This window comes from Cydia amplana, chromosome 8, assembly GCF_948474715.1.
Source record: "Cydia amplana chromosome 8, ilCydAmpl1.1, whole genome shotgun sequence".
NCBI lineage: Eukaryota > Metazoa > Arthropoda > Insecta > Lepidoptera > Tortricidae > Cydia > Cydia amplana.
The window spans coordinates 11,357,692-11,378,800 of NC_086076.1; the positions used below are offsets into that span (position 1 = coordinate 11,357,692).

The 21,109-nt window shown below is 34.0% G+C and overlaps 1 protein-coding gene across 2 annotated transcripts in view; it reads right to left on the bottom strand.

The window, feature by feature from the left end:
- The window catches only part of LOC134650210 (GATA-binding factor C-like), a 103,567-nt gene extending 90,490 nt beyond the window's left edge, over positions 1–13,077 (bottom strand). Inside the window, exon 1 of one of the 2 annotated variants that reach the window (XM_063505151.1) lies at positions 12,798–13,077. The gene's annotated coding sequence lies outside the window, so the exon portion shown is untranslated. The remainder of the gene's footprint in view (positions 1–12,797) is intronic. The other variant, XM_063505153.1, reaches the window with a different exon arrangement.
- Positions 13,078–21,109: the final 8,032 nt, after the last annotated feature.

Genomic DNA, 21,109 nt, shown 5'->3' on the forward strand with positions numbered 1-21,109 from the left:
AGAATGGAGGGTACGGGCGGGAAAAGAATGAATGAAATAAAAAAACATGTTTATGGTACACTCATCTGTCAGAGATGACAATTAAAATTAGGTTGGCAACAACAGTGAACGCATATAAACCATGGAAGTATTCTGTCCGCTCAATTATGACCTAACGTAAACTATTCGATTGTATATAGAATAAAATACTTGATTCTATAGGCGGTGCTTACAGACTGTTCGATTGGCAAATTTAGTTCGGCCGAGATGACAGTCAGTGACGGATGGCTAAATTGGTTTATAAAAACTACGTTTTTTTGTAATTAAAAATGTCTTCATATGTCGTGAAGTGGTGCAGAAGTTGTTTTAGTTCATATCAAGGACAGTGGAATCACTTTTCACTTGTAGTAAACAGATAACTTCAGTAAAATTTGGAATAAATATGAGGAAATTTTTTCAATACTACCGTGCTAAGCTAAAACGTAACAACTGCATACGACTTTCATAACAACATACGACTTTTTAAATTGCGAGGATAATAGGGATGGTTTTATGCCAAATGAAGTAGACTATTTTATTAACTTATGCTTGGTTTAGGTATTTTCTATATACAGTAGAATCCGCTTATAATGACATTGAAGGGAAGTGACAAACATGTCATACTAAGCGGATGTCATATAAAGCATAGTTGATAAACTTTTTATTTTATTTTTTCCAAATTAATCTCAAACTATTTTGTGAGAGATGAGTTTTATTAACCTTATACCAATTATCAACTTTCACCGAGAGTAAAAACTAAAACAATTTAAACGCCACAGACGTCCTCGCAGGGAAAGATGTGGGGCTGGCCACGAAAACCAGCGAATTTGTCAGTATAACCGGACATAATTCCATAAAAATAGTATTTCTAGGTCATAGTAAGCGGTTTATCACTATAAGCGAAGTCATATTATCCGACTTTGTCATAAATAATTTCATATGAAAACCAAACTTCGCACAGTAATTGCGTCATAGTAAGCGGTTGGTCACTATAAGCGGAGTCATAATAAACGAATTCCACTGTAATTATAAATGTAGTAATAAATTCCTTCTTACAGATTTGTATTTTCCTTTTTTATTTCATAAAAAAACTACCTAGTTATTTCAAATTAATAATCAAATTTGGTATTGTCATTTTACATTACTTTCACAAGATGCTATTCGCAGAGAACTATGGAAAAAAGCTGTCCAATTAGAGAGACATGAAGCCATTTCCGTCAGTAGAAAAGAGCGGCAAATTTAGAAAATGTAAGCGCGCGAACGGTTATGGTCCCATACAAAATTGTAATTATGCGCCTTTTTCTACTGACAAACTTGCTTGACCGGCTATATACATATAAAATATTTCCATTGGAACTGAACGTGGGGATTTATTGTGACTCCGCCTGTTCAAATATTTTTGACGCGATTCGTGTACCCATGTCAATTTTGCAGGCTGTATAGCCTGTCCGATTTCTAAGATCAAGTTCGCCATACATTTACTATGGCGTACTTGATCTTAGAAAAACGGACAGACTATACCAGTACGGCTACCATCAGTTTGGCACTGACATAAACGCCGTCGAAAACGTAATTTACTTTCTATTCATCTCGCTCGTACTCGCATGTTAGTGCAAACGAGATGTATAGAACGTAAATTACGTTCTCGATAGCGTAAATGTCAGTTTTGACACTGTCAGTGACTGGTACGGGCTCTGAACGTGACTTCGCACTGCCATACAGATTGATAATAAAATATACAAAATACTTATTATAGCAGAATACATTTATACAACAATGAATATTTAATTATGTTGAGTTAGTCTGTCATTTACTTTCATAACAACATTTTAACTAGCTATCTTTTAATCTGCATTAAATTATTATACGTGAATTATTTGACTGGTTCTTCAATGTATGGCATAAACCTATCCCTGTCCAAGTCATATTCTAATCAAATATGAACCGCGAACTCTCAACGGCCAGTACGTACAGCAAGAAGGTTACTAGCGGATTAATGTCGCTGATTGGTAGTTATTGACATTATATGCATTTCATCTACACTTAGCTGTGTACGTTAGTGTAATAGAGACAGGCTCTGTAAACGTATCGTCTTATTTAAATGTAGGCGTAATTGTGTATGTGTGCTAATTTGGCCCGATAATTTGAACGGTAATGTTCCCAAAAGCTGTTTCCAGTTATATGCTTTCACTGGGCAACAATGTATTTCATACAATATTTTTTAAGCGGTGATTACACGAAGTATCGTAAAAGTGCCAAAAAGATACTGCGTGTATGCACATGCACAAATACTTTTTTGGGGAATAGACTAAAGACTTGTCTTGACAACTATAAGATAGGGGTTTAAAGGTGTGTGCACGACCCTTTAAATGACAAATAAAAGTACGGAAGTAGAAAAAATATTTTACAGAGTAAACTTAGCATCAATGTTAAAATAAAAATATACCGTGAAAGTGTTACAACTTACAACCTTAAAATTGAATTTTGGGTAGGTACCTACATATAATAGTAGTTTATGCAACAGTGATATAATAAGGGTTCTTAAAATTCAAGGGTCGAAGTTACAAAACGAGACGTAGTCGAGTTTTGTAAAAAAAGACCCGAGAATTTTAAGAACCAATTATGAGCTGTTGCATACATTACTTTTTCTATGACAGCTGCAGCAAAAAAAAAAAAATAATAAAAAATAAAAAAAAAATAAAAAAAAAAGTTATTATTAAAAAAAAGAGTTATTATTAAAAAAAGAGTTATTATTTAAAAAAAATTGAGTTATTATTTAAAAAAAAAGGAGTTATTATTGTAAATGAAAACATACCTCTTTCAATCAAGATGATCGGAACTTGTATCTTTAAAAAAAATAAAGCAGTTGTATTATACTCATAAGATGACTGCTAGCAGTCATCTTATGAGCCTATAGACAAAGCATTCAAATGACATTGCTTTAGATATCACTGTCAGTCATTTAATTGACACATTTAAGTGCTGGAGTAGAAAAATTAGTTAAAAAAGTTAGAGGTGTATTTTTTTTTAATTTGTTACAAGAAGCTAACTACCTATCTATTTTAATTACAGGAACTTAAGATAAATAGATATAGGTATATGTTCATTATTAATAAAATTATTTTCAAAATAAAGATAGGGATAAGGCAAGGTATAAAGGTACTACAATTTGCAAAGCAATAAAATCATTTTTTTTTCAGCAAGGACTGATTTTTATTAGAATATATTTTACAGGTAGTTTTTGTGGTTTTAGCATTTTTATTTTGATAAATTTAGGTACCTAATAAGCATAGGTACCTAGGTACCATTACTATTAAACATTTCTACCGCTACCTACTTTTTTTTATTTTTTTACTTTCTATCATAATTACAAGTCATTCTCTGACCTTATAGATGTCAAACAGGATAACGTAAAAGTATCATTCGATAAGCGTTTCAAGTTGTCATAATAATAGCTCTCTCTAGAGACAAAGAGCGGGTAAGCCTTCTTAAAACCACATTTGGAAGTTGGATTAGCAGGACCCGGATACTGGGGTCACACCGAGAGCCTTACTGCCTACCAACGTTCTCGACAATTAAAACTTTTGAAATATTGAATCTTTAGTTAGGATTTTGATTCAGAAATGAATTTAGCACACACCACATCTTCTAATATAAAAAAAAAACATACAACCGAATTGATAACCTCCTCCTTTTAGATTTGGAAGTCGGTTAAAAAGTAGTCATGTCTAAATATTAGGTATGTCTACTGTCACTTGTAAAAGGCATTTTAATACATATAGCAATGCAATTAGAAATGAATATGAAAACTTTTAAATATACTATTTAAGGATTTAAAACTGCTAACATATGATAAAAGACAATTTTAAGTTAAAAACGACATGAACCGATAGGGCTGATGGCTGCCTTAAACGGCTTGAATAATTTATACGGACTTTGATTTATTTCTATAATGAAATACGTTTAATACGATGTTGATTGGTGTTTAGCAAATTGTTTGAATATTGATTAATTGTTTGGAGCGATCATCAATGGATTAAAACGGTAAGAGTATCAATTTTAAACCTATAACGCTTGATTAGTTATGCTTCTTTTTGTTTTATTCATAGAAAATGTATCATCGATTAATGTTTATACGCCCAACATAATTACATTGGTAGATTTTACATTAAATTAAATAAGATAGATGGGTAGATTGATAGATATAGGTGAAATAGATCAAACTATTAATGTAATTGTGTCAGAGTGCGTATTGTAAATTAAAGTAAAGTATTAAAATTTAAGACTCATGTTAAAGTTAATTATTTAATTATTGTAGCCTCATGTGCCAAATTTAATTTGTCCGTCTGTTATTGACCGAAGCGTAGCGAAGGCCTACGTTTTGACTCGGGCATTTTGCTTTTGTATGTCCGGATGTTCTCCTCTACAGGTCACAATTCTCAACCGATTCTTGTGAAATTTTGTGACCAGATTCTATGAGTAAATATTTTTTTTTTATCGATCCCGCTTTTGGACATTTTCAAAAATGGAGGAGTTGTGATACCTTGTGCTTAAACATTTAGTCGTATAGATATCATAAGAGTACTTTCTTTTTGAGACATAATTACATAGTAAATGGCAAAAAATGCAGAAAAATTGTATCGCTGATTTAGGCGGTATTTAGATATTTAATTTGTACTCGAGAATGAGTAGCCGAATTTCGTCAGCTTAGCTAAGAACTATCATGGCGCATTTTGCAAACAATCGCTTTTTTTGTTTGCACACAGAAAGTCTGGGTTCTTAACTTTTTGCATTTTTTTTTCACTTAAACTTCGTATTTTTTTTAAATAAATTAAAATCTATGTATTGTTGATTGATCAAACCGCTGTGTGGCGCTATCATCGTGCACGGTCCCAATAAGCTATGCTGGCGAGGTCTACAGCTCACAGAGCCACTAGTTTTATATTATATTAGATATACAGTACCTACATATCAGCTACCTACATGTTGTTGGTGAACCTGGTATAAAATGCCAATCATTATGAAAGACGTCAACTGGAAAATGACAAAATATTACCATTTAGTTGACATAAACCAATCTTGCCTGTCACACACTGAGTGAGGTTAGCATAAAACATTCTGATAAGGTACATCTAATTTTTGTATGTTAAAAACAAAATATGTATAGCTCGTTAAATCATTTAGTTTCCTTTTAAACGTGTCCGCATATTTTACAATAGATTTTTTTTATAATTTGCCGCTCACAATATCCGTGATTTATTCAATCACATTGACGTTTAGTAAATAAACGTGTACTTTTGTACATGGCCAGGCCAGATATTCATAATAATTGTATAGCAATATCCGGCGGACGTCTCAAACATTATATAACACACAAGCTTATCGGAATCTAATCGATCGGCGTTTGCGCATCTTGCGCCGCATTCAAATTTGGAACTACGTTCGTCGACCAATGCGAGCTCGGAGCCTCGCTGGCTTCTCGGAAAACTGTGTGGGATGACATTGACATTGGCATCCGATATAGCTTTTACATATCGTTACTTTATTTATAACTGAGTCGCTGTTGGCATACAAATATTTTGAATTGTTCAAACTGAAAAAGCATTTGGTTAATAAAGGATGTAGGCGGCCATTTGCCTCTCAGCCTTTGTAACATAGTTGTTTTTTTTTCTGTCCCATCAGCCAGGAGACAATATTATTAATTACCTAATTATGGTTTGTTAGAAGAAATGTTATAGTACCTACATTCTACTAATGTGCTATGTAGATGACCTATTGTGAAAAGTGCTTAGAAGTTCTATAAAAATGTATATTTGAAATACCATAAAAGTAGAGTTTTAAAAGTGACCCAGGCGACCGTAACCATGGCAACGAGTGACAAGAAAAAGTTGTTTCACCGAAACCTACCTACCTAACTACCTACAGATAGATTGTATGCTGGTATAAGAAGTCCTAACAAAACAATCGTTTTGATTAGGTATTAGTCCTCTTCACCGCATTTTTAATTACAAGTGGCTTCTTATAAAGCTATGATTATAATTATGCATAATAAATATATCAACTATTCTTCGACGATCGATTGAAACACGATATAAATGTGCTGATAAAGTTTTTTTGGCATTTTTTCCATAATAGTTATCTGATTTCATTAGATTGATTAGTTGATATTACTTATCTTACTAGATAAAGTCGAACATATATGAATGTTAAAACATTCTATTTATTTATCATAAATTATTATCTAGATATAATAAATCTAATAAGTTTATTTTTTTAATTTTATTTAGTTACCTACCTGCTTAACATTTACTGCATTCACGTTAATATTCAAGACATATTTAACTGAAATAGAACCCTAATTGTTTAGATTTCTGAACAATTACTTTTAAAAATACCACATATCATACCAACACATATCATCATCATCATAACTCCACATATTAAGGTAAGTAGCTACCTACCGATATTATTTTGTTACACTTGTTATTTCAACATAGATACCTAATCTGTTTACCTACGCAAATAGATGATATCTGTCTGATGGTCGTGATTTATTATATCTATATTATCTATATGCTTAGGTAAGTTAAGATAAACTTGTTATCTGGGTGTTACTCGAACTTTTTTAGCAATTGGGATAGTGACTATTTTTAAAGAGATTTATAGGAATTAGTATTGATTGATTAGTGTAAGTAGTTACCTACTTACCAACCGGCGTTGCAATGGCAATGTACTTACGTATATAACTAAACTACCTACAAGTCAAATTAGATATCTAGGTACGACCTTCCTATCGTATTAGTCAAGTAAACAATTTATTAATTTCATTATTTTTCTTTATTTGTATCAAAGTTAGCAATATTCATAAATGCATGGTAGTCCGTAAGTATAGTATTTTATTTTAAGGGCCTACTGCAGCCGCGTCTGGCGCTTCGTAAACCACGCCCGCTAGTTCTTCCCTCCCCGCTAACACGCACACATGGAAACGCTTCGCGCCGCACGTGAAGTTTGTTTTACCTTTTAGCACCATCTAACGTTACAGAAGTTAACTACCATTATACGCGGTCGCTGCGGTCGGCCAGAAACTTAAATTCGGAAAAAATTGAAACAGATGGAGTTGTTACTTGTTCATAATAGCAAACAATAAAATAATTAATTCATAAACCTGCATATTTATTGTTGTTTTGGAAGATGTTAACAGCATAGAAGCAGCAGCGTAGATAGCATATAAGTTAAGAGTACCTATTGATAATAAGAAAATAGCACAAGAACAGAAAAGAGATTATTTTTCATAAAATATGATGAAAACTTGATTACGCTCACCTGACTTTTCGGTCACTAAATGCAAATTTCAACCTTATTGTTATGGGGTTACAATACCCCTGGGGTTGCAGGCGTCCATAGTCGTTATTATTATAAATGCTTTTGAACCCTCGAATTTTTCATAGGTACAGTCACCTGCAATAATATGTTACTCTTCGACGGCCGCAAAAATATGTGACACGCTCTTATGGCTCTACAAATAAGATCTAACACGATCTACCGCAAAACGGCCTTCGGTGTGTAACACATTATTGCAGCTGACTGTACTCGTATTCATTGTATAGGTAGGTATTAATATCTTTTATCCGATCGATTTGAATTTATTTGAAATAAATCACAGTGTTTAGTAATTATATGTTTTATTGAATAAGAGATTATTTAGGTATGTAAGGAATACAGGGTGCCTTTTTGAAACACTCATTTTACGGGTTCCGTAGCCAAACGGCAAAAACGGAACCCTTATAGATTCGTCATGTCTGTCTGTCTGTCTGTCCGTCTGTCCGTCCGTATGTCACAGCCACTTTTTTCCGAAACTATAAGAACTATACTGTTGAAACTTGGTAAGTAGATGTATTCTGTGAACCGCATTATATTTTCACACCAAAATAGAAAAAAAAAATTTTTTTTGGGGGTTCCCCATACTTAGAACAACTGAAACTCAAACATTTTTTTTTTTTCATCAAACCCATACGTGTGGGGTATCTATGGATAGGTCTTCAAAAATGATATTGAGGTTTCTAATATCATTTTTTTTCTAAACTGAATAGTTTGCGCGAGAGACACTTCCAAAGTGGTAAAATGGGTTCCCCCCCCCCTGTAACTTCTAAAATAAGAGAATGATAAAACTAAAAAAAATATATGATGTACATTACCATGCAAACTTCCACCGAAAATTGGTTTGAACAAGATCTAGTAAGTAGTTTTTTTTAATACGTCATAAATCCCCTAAATACGGAACCCTTCATGGGCGAGTCCGACTCGCACTTGGCCGCTTTTTCTGGATAATTTTGAATTTCAATTGTCAGGGGTGCCTACATTATTTTTTAATACATTTTACAACGACAACAAACAAAAGTTCAAATTCGCCGTATTTTTATTACCCGGGTCGATCGCAACAAAATAGAAAATCATGTTTTTCAAATCATGTTTATCTCAAATAACCAAAAAGTCAATGTGACTAGAACTTAAAAACGAACTGAATTATTTTAATATGTCGATTTTTCTTGGTGACCCAGGAGAATTTTTTTTTATCCCATACAAAAAGAGCGTCTCCCAATCGCGTATCGGTTTTGGTTTTTACTTATAAGTGTGAAAAATATATTCTACCATATACGAAGGATGTGTGTTTTTTCATGTTTTATGTGTCTTTTTGTACAATAAAGTGTTTTACTGCTACTAATATATCATATTAACGATTAACTAAAAAGGTATTTACATCTAATTTAACTGGTAAATTATTAAAGTCCGCTAAAATTCATATATATTCAAAAAATATTTGTTAATATGTCCCAAAATCATGGGTCATTTTTTAAGTCTCCTGACTTACCAAACATATCGCAACGAAGGCAAGGGTACAACGCAGCATCATGAACCTAATAACGTAACGTTTCAGTTACTTTTTTAGTCGCCGACCATTTTATCCGAGGTACGAAAAGAGGTATTAGATCTATCCTGGGTCTAATATGTTATAAAAACATAGTTTTTTGAAAAATGTTCGTAGGTAGTACACAAAATTTACATTTTCTTTTAAATCTGATTTGGGTCATCGTTCTCCCTGGTGACTTTTCTGGTGACCCAAGAGACATCAATTTTATTATGACTCAGGAGACTTTTTTTCTATGCACTTTGATTTTTTTGATGCGCTAATTTTGTAATATAAAATAACTTTAAACTGCTGATATACTTATATCACTTTGCTGATGAGTGGAAGTGGAATTTAAACTTAATTTATTGTTCTCTCCCTTGACATTTTGGCATACATTTGACATGCTGCAGTGCACTCCTAACGTTAATAAAGACATAATTTTTAGAAAAAGCTTTAGGAAAACTCACTCTTGAGCTTAAAACGATTAAGTCCTTATCATATTATGTTAGATTTTTAGTACAGACCCCAAATCAGTGAAAATGTGTCTTAGCCAACTAAATTTGTCTCTGGGAAAAGTACGATATCCCTAAAAATTGTACGTACATTTCGCATTTTTCTGAAGGAACGGAATTCATAACTTGGGTTATTATTATTTTTTCAGATTATTTGATTGCATTGACATATCACCAAGATAGATAGAACATTTAAGTTACCAGAAGAAAAGCATTTGTGTTCTTTTATACAGTGTGGAAAAAGTAGGTTCGATTCCCGGGCGCGACTAAGCGAATTAAAAAAAAAACAACGTGTTGCATTCCGGGAGTGCCGACAGAAGTGAAAACTCAATGACTAGTCCAAAATGTCTGCAGTACTATGTATAATTGACCCATCCTCCTTTCTATTGAAAACTTTTGGTTCCGAAATTGCTGGTCAGTGAGCTTGTTTAAAATTCGAAATTCAAATTTATAGCGTTAATTGTTTAAAATTCGAATAGAAATTGTAAAGTTACCTTGCAGACCTCGCATCTAAATATATTTGGTCATGATATTTTGAGTTTTATTCACCAGTACTAGAGTTCACTTTTATTAGCGATTTCATCAAGATGTAGCTTTATTGAATTATATTTGAGTGATATAAAGTTATAATACTGTGAGATCCTCGTATTTCAGCCCGTACAAGATTATAACCTTTTTCATGTAATGTCATTGAGTTTTTCTTTATTGATTTAAATGCCATCTAAACCTTACGGTCACATGATCGCCTTACGCTGTCTCGAGTTTATCATTTTTTCCCCACTTCAAAAAGTGCCTAGCGCCGCTAAAGAAGTTTTCACTTCAAAAATCTTTGAATGCAGTTGTTTGTTTAAAAAACAATAATGTTTCATTTAAGTAAAATGAGCAAACTTAAGGTTTAAGGCACTTTCCCTCCAGGGCCCATAATTTTTTTCCACCCGGTAGTAGGCAACTATTTTTTTCGACTAAATGAAGTTTTATTAGATAAATCGTTGATCACATGGTTCGTTTCACACATCACATCAAATCGTTTGTCATCACAATCAAAATTTGTCAAAAGTAATGAAATTTATGCCAAAAAAACATAAATAAAACATATAAATTCAACAATTTTTTTTAATAAAAATCTTTCTCGATGATATAAAAAAGAACATCGACAAATTATGTTCAAAGAATTAATATCAAAACAGATGTCATAATTAGGATTGGCTACTTTAAGAAAGGGACAGAGAGATTTAATCCTCTCGCTCTGCACGTTTTTCTCATTCCTCCTTGTCAAGCCAAAATAAACTATAAAATGATAGTAACACAGTACATTGTAATATTCACTTTTTCCACGGTATCATGTCATTGTAAATTACTTATGTGAAATTGTAGTGGCGTGCGACTTTCAAACCGGAGGTCACGGGTTCGAACCCCGGCCCGTGCAAGTGAGTTTTTGTAAGTAGGGACCTTTTTTAGTGGTACTTAAATATAATAACTTTTCGTATTATTGAAATAAAATATTTTATTCAAACTTAATAATATAATAATTAAAACGAATAATATCAATTAGTTTTTAATATTTATTCAATTATTTTAAATTATTTGAGCATGAAAAATACTAAATAATTTTTATCATTACAATAGAAAAAAGCAAAAAATATATTCTTATAGATATTTTATTTTCAAACAAAAATAAAGCAAAAAGTTACGGTTAGATTCTGATGGCTAAATACCAAACAGCTACCGATACATTTCCATATCTGTCGAAATTTCCTAACCCGTTGTAACTGACAAAGAGTATAGATTTCGACGTAGCATGACGTAGCTAAGCAAACACGCACACATGCGTAACGTATAGGCCTGTAAGAAGGCACCATCATAGGTTTACCTCCGATTCCGTTACTACTCAATGGAGTTACGACTCAACGTTTATTGGATATTAAAATTTTACGTAATTCGGAGCGCTGCGCGAAGTGACATAGGTCTTACCTCTTTGAGGCACGACGGCCATCTAACATTACTGGCATAAAGGATGCATTTATGACTTTGACGCATGACGGAAAGAGAAACCGAACTGCGTAAAATGGGCGTTTGCTGTTGAATTCATAAAATCAAAAATCGATAATAAATCCATCGGTAAAGGATAATAAGTTAATATTTAGTTCTTTGAAAGTTAAGACGAGATGAAAACCTTTGCTGTAAGGTGGATTGTGCTGGATATGGATGTGTTTTCTAGTTGCACGAAGCTAAAACCGAAAAATGAACACGTAAGTTTGGATTTATTTTCTATCGAGAAAATTTTAAGCATTCGTGTTTCGACTACTACGAAATCACTTATCATATAGTCAAGAAACATATATCCGAAAATCACTACTGTTTGTTTCCGGGGCTAGCCACTGCCACGTTTCTAAGATCCTGTTATTTTTCGATGCACGGCCTTAATACGTATTTAATTTATATAAAATATATAATTTCGTGTATTACACCATAATTTCATATGTCCTTGTTATGGGTAAGTATGTCGTATTTACATACCTGGTTTATGATTGTTATTATTTTTAGATGATTTAGATATTGGTCATTTTACTAAGTAGTAAACCTCCTGTTCTTGTACTGGGAATATGAATAAATAATGTAAGTATAGTAATAAGTATTTATTTTATTTATTATAGGTACCGATATCACTGCCTAATTGTAATGCTAATAGCTATTAATTCTTGTTTGATATTAATATTCTAATTAGGACAAACAAAACAAATAAAGTACCCACGTTAGTTGTAACTAAACTATTGATCCTTGATTGCTAAAAACATAAATATAAATATTTTAATAAAAGCATATTATATAGGTATAAACAAGTGAAGAACGTTTTTCTTCTACACCTCATATTCCTTACCGTCGGGCGCCGCACAGGAGCGAAACGCTATTGCTTGTAGTTTACAAATAAAATCTAATTCTACGGTTGAGCCGTGTATAACATATTTAAACCTATGGAAATACTACGTTAATAATCCATCTAATTGATAAAGCGAGTCGTAACTATTAGGTAGTACCTATCATACCATCAACCTGATTTTTATCATGGTCAAATCTAACCTATAGATTTATCAATAAGTACGTACATTGTTGTAGGTAAATAAATATAATTATATCAAAATTATGAAACTTATTCTCTTCTAATACTAGCAACGAGTAAATTAGCAACCAAAGCATTGTTTTATTTTAATGAGATATGATATGATAGTGATCCGTATTAAGATGAAAGTGAAGATTGCCAATATCATCCTTTTCCCTAGTGTTATTGATTCTTATCGGTCGATAAGATCGTCTACATGGAACCGTACTTAATTTACATTTTGCTTATATAATATAGATACCTGTATTTCCCTTATCAAATGCGAATCACTTTGTCGATCACAATCACTGGTTATCACTGAGTATAGAAAACACACTGAAATCATGCGCTCCATTCCGTTTGCAGTTTCATTTTCATCAATTAAAAATTCATCACACACAAGTACTGAGCTGTATTGTTTGATCCTTTCGCAATTAGAATTTGGAATAACAAAACAGTGTGTTAGTATGCGCTTGCGCACCGAGCAGCGACCGGGGAGCGGCGTCGTTGGGACGCGGCCCGACACTAAACCAGTCCCAACACTTTTTGTTGTTCGCGCGCTCGATCGGCCTCTCTCGGCTCTACTCGGCATTTCCAACCGCCGTTCGGCTATACCAGTCGCCCGATTGGTCCTTTTCACCCACGGGCGGCCTAGGTGGGCGGGGTTTGCCGTTGGAATGGGAGTGTTTGCTTTTTAAATTTTCTTTTTCTCTTTTTGGGCGTGAGTGCGATAGTGTGCGTTTAGTCGCGCGGCGCGCGTGATGGATGACGGTGGTTACAATGGAAGCACTTTTATAATTTTGTCATGGATGCCGGATGACTTTAAACAATTTTATCTGAATGATATTGATAGGTACCATAATTTTTGCTATCACGTACCTAATTAATCATTAATAGCGTAAAATTTAATTGACTTGTCCGATAAGATCATTTGATCTTATAAATTCTGTTAGGAAATTTATAATATCATCACCTTCCTCGCGTTGTCCCGGCATTTTGCCACGGCTCATGGGAGCCTGGGGTCCGCTTGGCAACTAATCCCAGTAATTGGCGTGGGCACTAGTTTTACGAAAGCGACTGCCATCTGACCTTCCAACCCAGAGGGTAAACTAGGCCCGTATTGGGATTAGTCCGGTTTCCTCACGATGTTTTCCTTCACCGAAAAGCGACTGGTAAATATCAAATGATATTTCGTACATAAGTTCCGAAAAACTCATTGGTACGAGCCGGGGTTCGAACCCGCGACCTCCGGATTGCAAGTCGCACGCTCTTACCGCTAGGCCACCAGCGCTTCTTAGGAAATTTATAATAGGAAATTTATAATATGACTATCTAAATTCTAAAACAATAAAAATGTAGGTGTCGATAAGTAGGTACCTAGGGGCCCATTCGAGTTCTCAGAGTGACAGATCATAATATGGTTTCATATACGAATGTCTACTTTTGTCATAACAGTTACGAGGAGATACTTACTACATACATATTCGTTTTGATAACTCTTATTGGATTAAATTTTTTGGGCAGTGCCAGTGCCTAATTAACGGATGTTTATTTATGTAAGATATTTAAACATGTTATAGTAGATTACCACCCTATTACCTACTCATTTCATAGTAGGTAGGTATATAGGAATACTTAGTTTAGTATCAGATAGTTAGGTACCTAATGCTTCTACTACCTTTAGGCTTACCTACCTTAGGCTTTAGGCTACCTTTATATAGGCTATATATAGCTAAAGTTAAGTACATTGACAACTTTGCCTATTACTCATCCTAGCAATTACCTACTCAACTTAATTATCTTCTAACTTTATATTGCACAAGTTTTATTACTAGATGTAAGTAGGTACCTACCTATCTTTTAATTGGAAGTATTCAGTACTTATAATTTATTTTACAATTATTATTATGACCTGGAAGCGAGTCCTTTAAAAATAAAGTGATCAATTTAAGATTAAATTGCGGAAATTAAAGGTGCAGAAGTGAGTCATTGCATTGCTGACAAATATTGTCACTATATACCTACCTATTCGTCAAATTAAATACTTACCATATCATGAATTTATTTGTCTTTAGGGTAGAAAGAAGGTAGAGTTAATTCTAGTCTCTACCTTATTTAAAAATAGTTTTTTATTGCATGGTTATGGGCTTACAAATGTCTTACAAATGTTATTCTCCATATCCTACCTTACAAAGGCGTGCAATATTATGTTAGTTACCTAGGTATATAATGTTAGTTGTGTTAGATTTTATTAGGTAGGTACTTACCTCCAATGGCAGTCACAGAATTTGAAGGTTTACTTATCACTTTTTAACCTTAAACTTAATGTCATTACATAGAATCGGAAATTGACAAACCTTCAAATTCAGTGACCGTTAGGTATAGGTAGTTTGAATAGGTACCTGTTCAACGTGTTATTTAAAGTGACTTGGGTGATTATAGGTAGGACACTCATGGACAAGGACGAACGCAAACAAAAGTTTAATCATCAATTTTGAAATTATTTAGGTGTAATGCTGCAGTAAAGAATCTTGGCTTGTAAAACAACAAATTATACCAATAAATAAACCAATCAATCAATCAAGTCATTATAAAATAAAATTATAGTAGGTATATTATAAAATTATATTGAAGTAATAAAAATTAATAAGTAATTGCTTTGAAAATAGTCATTTATGCTTTTAGAATGCAGTACTTAACTAATCAAACAATACTTTTTAAGGCATCGCTAACAAATTAACAATCTTTTAAGAATAAGTTCTAAGATCTAATGAAATAAATATTTGATAAATACCTATAAAAAAAGTAGATTGGTTTATTTTGACGGTAGAGTCTTGAAAGGAACTCGAGTCTTTTGAGTCTAAATTTAAAGAACTCGACTCGTTTTTATGAGACTGTGCTAAAAAACTTCCGAATCTTTTGTCTCAAGTAGATACCTAAAATCCCAATTGAGTCTTTTTTAAGCGCAACTCAAAAGGACTGGGGCCACCGAATAAAGACTCCTTAACAATGTTGTAAGTTTTATTAAAATACCTAGGTACTAGTAGCAGTAAGGAAATAAGCATTATTGTGTGGTGTCAATAACCCATAGGTACATGAATTTTTATTTTTTTTGTAAAAAAAATTAGAGTTTTCTGTACATAAATAAAAAAAATAGGTAGGTATGAAAAAAAGTTTGCGGAGAAATTCAAAGGTGTGTCAGGTGTGTGTGACGTCCACGAACTCTCTTGTACAGTGAGAGAAGTTTGTGTCCAGGACTGAGACATAATAATACCGCGGTATCCAGTAATGAATGAATAACCTATCGTTCTAACCACCGACAGGGCACCATACCTGGTCCAGGACTTAATAATAGAGTATAGGTTGGTCTAGTAAAAGTTTCGTGGAATTCGAGATAATCGAACTTTTCTTAAGGTATTAAAAAAAATTGCTAGAGTCCGTCTAGGGTCTAGGCTAACTTTGCACAGATTTTAATAGAACAAAGTGAAGGAATGTCATTAATAATAACTCAATATGAACGTCTAAATTTCATAGAAATTTGACATTAATGTAGACATCGCCACACTTTTTCATTGCAAATGGCATGTCGAGTTTGCCTGGTTCGACTCTACTGCCTGACCAGGGATATATGATCAAGCGCCATGTTGCGGAATTTCACTGGAACTATTTTTTCCTACTATACTGAACTGTCACCTTATACATAAAAATAACAGCGCCCTCTTGACAATGATCATATATTACTGGTCAGGCTTTACTTGAAATTGACAAAAGCACCCATATTTCTTATTTAATGTTATTGTAATTGATTATGTAATATAATGTAAATAGATTTTAAAATATTTTGCATGCCTATTAGTATAAGATAAGGTATTGACATTATCTGGACATAATACAATTGACTTTACCAACTTATCTGTAAGTACATAATGTTTAGCAAAATAAACGCATTTCATTTCATTTCGTTTCATTTCATAGATACTTGGCACAATATATTTGAACTTTCCGACCTCTCGCCGCTAATCGAACTGAAATTCTGTCAATCTGTTGTCAATCTTCTGCCGCAGGGTGAAGTCGGTGCGGAATGAAGCAACAACTATTTCGTATGAATTACCTACTATTTACTCATTCTCTGCTTAGGTAGTACCTATACCTTCTCGTATCTAAGTCACTGAATTTAGATTTAGTTGTAACTTGTAAGCAGATTCAAGCTTAGCTAGTGTTGTGCAACGACCATTACCGCGTAGCGCTCGAGATAGTGCTGCGCCAGACAGATTTATAGGGGTGTGTGTAAATCACGGGGATGCCGTCTTGAGGGGTTAGTGGGGCGGGTTTTTGCGGGGTGTGCTCTACATCTAGTGTTAGTGACTGAAATCATGAAATGTGAGTGTCTTATTGCAATTTGACTACAGTATCAAGGTTAGTACCAACAAGTTTTAAATTGTCCGACAATTCCTATACGTGTTACGTTACAAGTATTACAACGCAATCGACGGACCATGTTCTTGTTTGCCAGTTTAGTGAAAAACCGGAAACAATTTAATGACATTTTTCTAAGAAATTTCCATATTATTTTGTAGGTACATATATATCTTGTACGGGAATTTCAATTTTACATTTCCATAACTGTATTAACTTTTTTGAAACTTTCCGCAACTTACACATCTGTATCTAAACATCACATGATTTGTCTGAGAACACTACCGTTTATAACGTAACTACCTACCTAGGTAGGCATTACTAGCAATTCAAAACAGCATTTATTCTAAATATATAATATATAAAGTACCTATTTCCAGGTCCCGCGACACCCACTCATTTTCTAAGCGGAGAGCCAGACAGACTGAATAATATTTAACCCCTTTGAAATGTAAAAGCATTACGGAATGAAAAAACAGCACTTATGTACCTCCCTACGCAGATAAACCATCTCTCGTATACAAAGCGCACAAAGATACAATGCCTCTGAAAGGGTTCAAGAACGCACTTTCAAATTAACCGCTCTCGGCGGTAAAACGACGCAACTCCCACTTTCATTGCACCCCATTCTGAACTCTATGAACCCGGAGTAACTCGTGATAAACAACACTATTCGCTTGCTGTAAAATCGTGATATAAAATATTAGTTGCTGCAGTGGTCCTATTTTAAATAGGGCCGTTTACATTTTTCCTTTTCATGTCATTGTCTCAGAGCGGAGAGCGCTTGCAACCGTCACGTTCCAATTTTGAAAAGTGTCGGAACAAAATGGTAGTCGCTTTGTGCCGGGCCCTCGCTCGCTGCTGACTCGAGTTTGGTAATTTAGCAGATGTTCTGCGACCTTTGATGTTCCGTCTTTAGGAAACGCGGGTGTTAGTCAACCATAGGTACACCGCTAGCAAACACAAGCAGCTAGTTGGCTACCCAACATACTTACGTGTCATCTATTATATTGAATACAGAACGTACTTGGCTCTCAGAAAAATATGTTAATTAAACAACAACCAACTGCCTAACTTGGAACATGATTCATAACAAAATCCACAGCATACCGACGTCAAAAACATCATCCCAACAAGAGAGAAGTCATAGATACTAGCCTTCCATCAGCATAGCAAGTAACCAAATTGGAACATCACCGTCCCATGTTTACAACTCACCAAAAAAAAGAAAATAACAAAGAAGCCGAATTTAAATTCCAATCGAACTTTGACACATGTCTGCCACCATAAACAATGGAAATTCAAATCATCGTTTAGGTTTGACGTCGGGCAAGGTAATGCGATTGTGGCTCAGTACTCTATGGCTCTTCATCTATAAATAGGAGCCTTTTCTCTCGCTTTTTCTTCACAGAATCCGAGTCAAGATCGACCGATAAGCTATCTCGTGTGAGACGGTCTCAATATCCACAGATGGCCTTGCTCTCGTGTAATCTCTGCGCTCGACGTAGATATTTTTGTCATTTTTTGCTGTTGGTTCTTTGAAAATCTCGCTTTGTACTCTAATAGGGACATTATTATGACGTGGAGCAAGCCGTCTAAATATGTAAACACTGATTGAGGATAGATAAAAGACAAAAGGAGTTCGGTGATGGGACAGAATAGTTTTTATGGCATTGCGAATGTTGGTCGCTCGGGTGGATTGAAAGATGAGGCTTTATGTTCTCGTGGAAACTGAGGCAGCTGCTCGTGTGGTTAAATCTTCGATGGCTCACTTTTTCCAATTCATGACTTGAGCACAGCGCCGTCGTACTCGTAGCAGACTCGCCTAATATTCTCACGTCAAGGATGGATTTATCGAAATCACTGTCTGTAAAAATTTGGATTATATTAGCGCAAACATTTTCATATTTTAATACTATGGTAAAAGTGTTAATGTACAGTCACCAGTCACCACACGGGATTGTTATGCCATTTAGGTTATTTGCTAAATTGAAAATTCTATAGCGTTTAGCTAATAGGACCCTAAATGGCGCAACAATCCCGGAGCGTGATAGTACAAAAATCGTAAACTCCGTTTGGTGTGAAAATATAAATTTCATCAAACATTAGGTACTACAATTCAAATAATTTCTTAAGCAAATCCCGTTATTTTATTATATTTATATATACTTAACCTTCATAAAAGTTGACAAGGGTTAGCTATTCAGTGCGGTAATTATATTAAATTGCATGCATAACCAAAGCCAACGTTCAAGTAAAATGTAGTAATATTTAATTACTGTACGTGTAAAAACAGTTACAATCAAGCCACGATTGATAAGGGGCACGACTGCATTAAGTTTTCCAAGAAAATAATATTAAATCTTTGACGTCATAATAATAAATCTTTTAATCTTAAATACTCGCCATTGATTGAATTATGAGATAACGCTATTCACTGCATTCCAAGTTAATTAAGACTGAACAATATGCCATATAGTATATACTTAACGTAGGTAGTTTAAAATTTCATTTCGGCAACAAAAATAATTATAAATAGCTGGCTCTATTTGTATTAATTAGTTGGAAACCGTATGTGTAGACTAGACCCGTCTTTTGCTAGTGCTAGCGCTATGTACTTATAATTAGGAGTAAGTACCTAATTTAAATTGTAGCAGGTGATTGCCATTGTATTTATTTAAAAAAAGTCTACTTCCTAGGGATAGATCACTATAATTAAAGAGGTAATTAGTTAACTAATCTTTATTAAATAACAATAAGGTATTTGACTGTATTTAAAATAAATTATTTTACACCATGCATGAAATAAAGCACCAAAAGATTAATAGAGAAACGTAGACAGCAGTTATTTATAGGCACAATTTCTATTTTGATACCCGTATAAAACTATAAAGAGTATAAGGTAATTTTATTGTCACGTCACATGCTAGTGTTGCATATAAATTCCATAGTAGCAAAATCGTTTTGACAGTTCGAAAAAAGGAACTCATTTGACTAGTAGTCAAATCCCCTATTAAAAACAATTGACTTCTATGGACCGGTAGATAGGACGGTACTGGAGAAACGGACTGACTTTTTGGCTGGTTTTATAGGGTCAATGCGCTAGTTTCCGCCCATGCTCTAGTTTTCGTCCACTTGACGGAGTAGCAAATGATATATTTTATTTTTAATTTGCTACTTGCAAAATATCATTTTCATGTGGATAAATATATTATATAGACATTAATAGTTGCAATAAGTCCAAATTTGTCAAAATTTCACCATAGGTAGTATAGGTAGGTAGTACCGGTAGTACCTAGGTACCTATAAAATATACGACAAAGCCTTACCGGCACAGTACGGTACCGGCGCATAAAGCTAACCCTTTGACAATTTATTTCAGTTGGCCCAACTTCGCGCTTCCAATAAATTTTCCTGCAGAGACAATTCTAAAAAGCCGATTTCATTTTAATTTAAATGGAATATATTTCAGTAATTACTTATAAGTACTAGTACATAGCGTAATTGTAATAAGGTAAGAATAAGTTACGTGATTGTTTATGTTTACATCCCAGGCCAGAAGGATGAAAACAAGCAAGCACAAGCAAGCTTACCTATATGACAATAGCAAAAATGATAATACAAAATTTAAAAAAAAAACTCAAATTCTGGTAAGTAATACAATAATTGCCAGTTCAAAATTTTGTAAGGCAATTCAAAAGTCCGATATGTCCATTTTTCAAACTTTTATTTTATATAAATTTTGGATTTTTATGCTTAGGGTTGCCTGTAAGTTTTTGGTTATCTATATATGTACACTAATAATAACGAATTTTGTGACGATGCCTGTATCTGATAGCGAGTTTGTGTTCACCTGACGAAGCCTGCGTTGCAGATATTTAAGATTATGGTCCCTGAATAAAGCTACGAATAATAATAGAAACATGAGATATTAGAGAAAACAACGTTGTTTCCATACTTTTGGCCTGGGCTGTAAGTACAGTCGCCATCAGATATATCGGAGCGGCCAAGGTGTTCACAATATCTGAACACGCACTCTAATGCCTTGACAATAGAGGCGTGTCCAGATAATTGTGAGCGCCTTGACCGCTCCGATATATCTGATGGCGACTGTACAAAGTCATCATCATAGTATAGTGTCCTCAAGGATATTGAAGG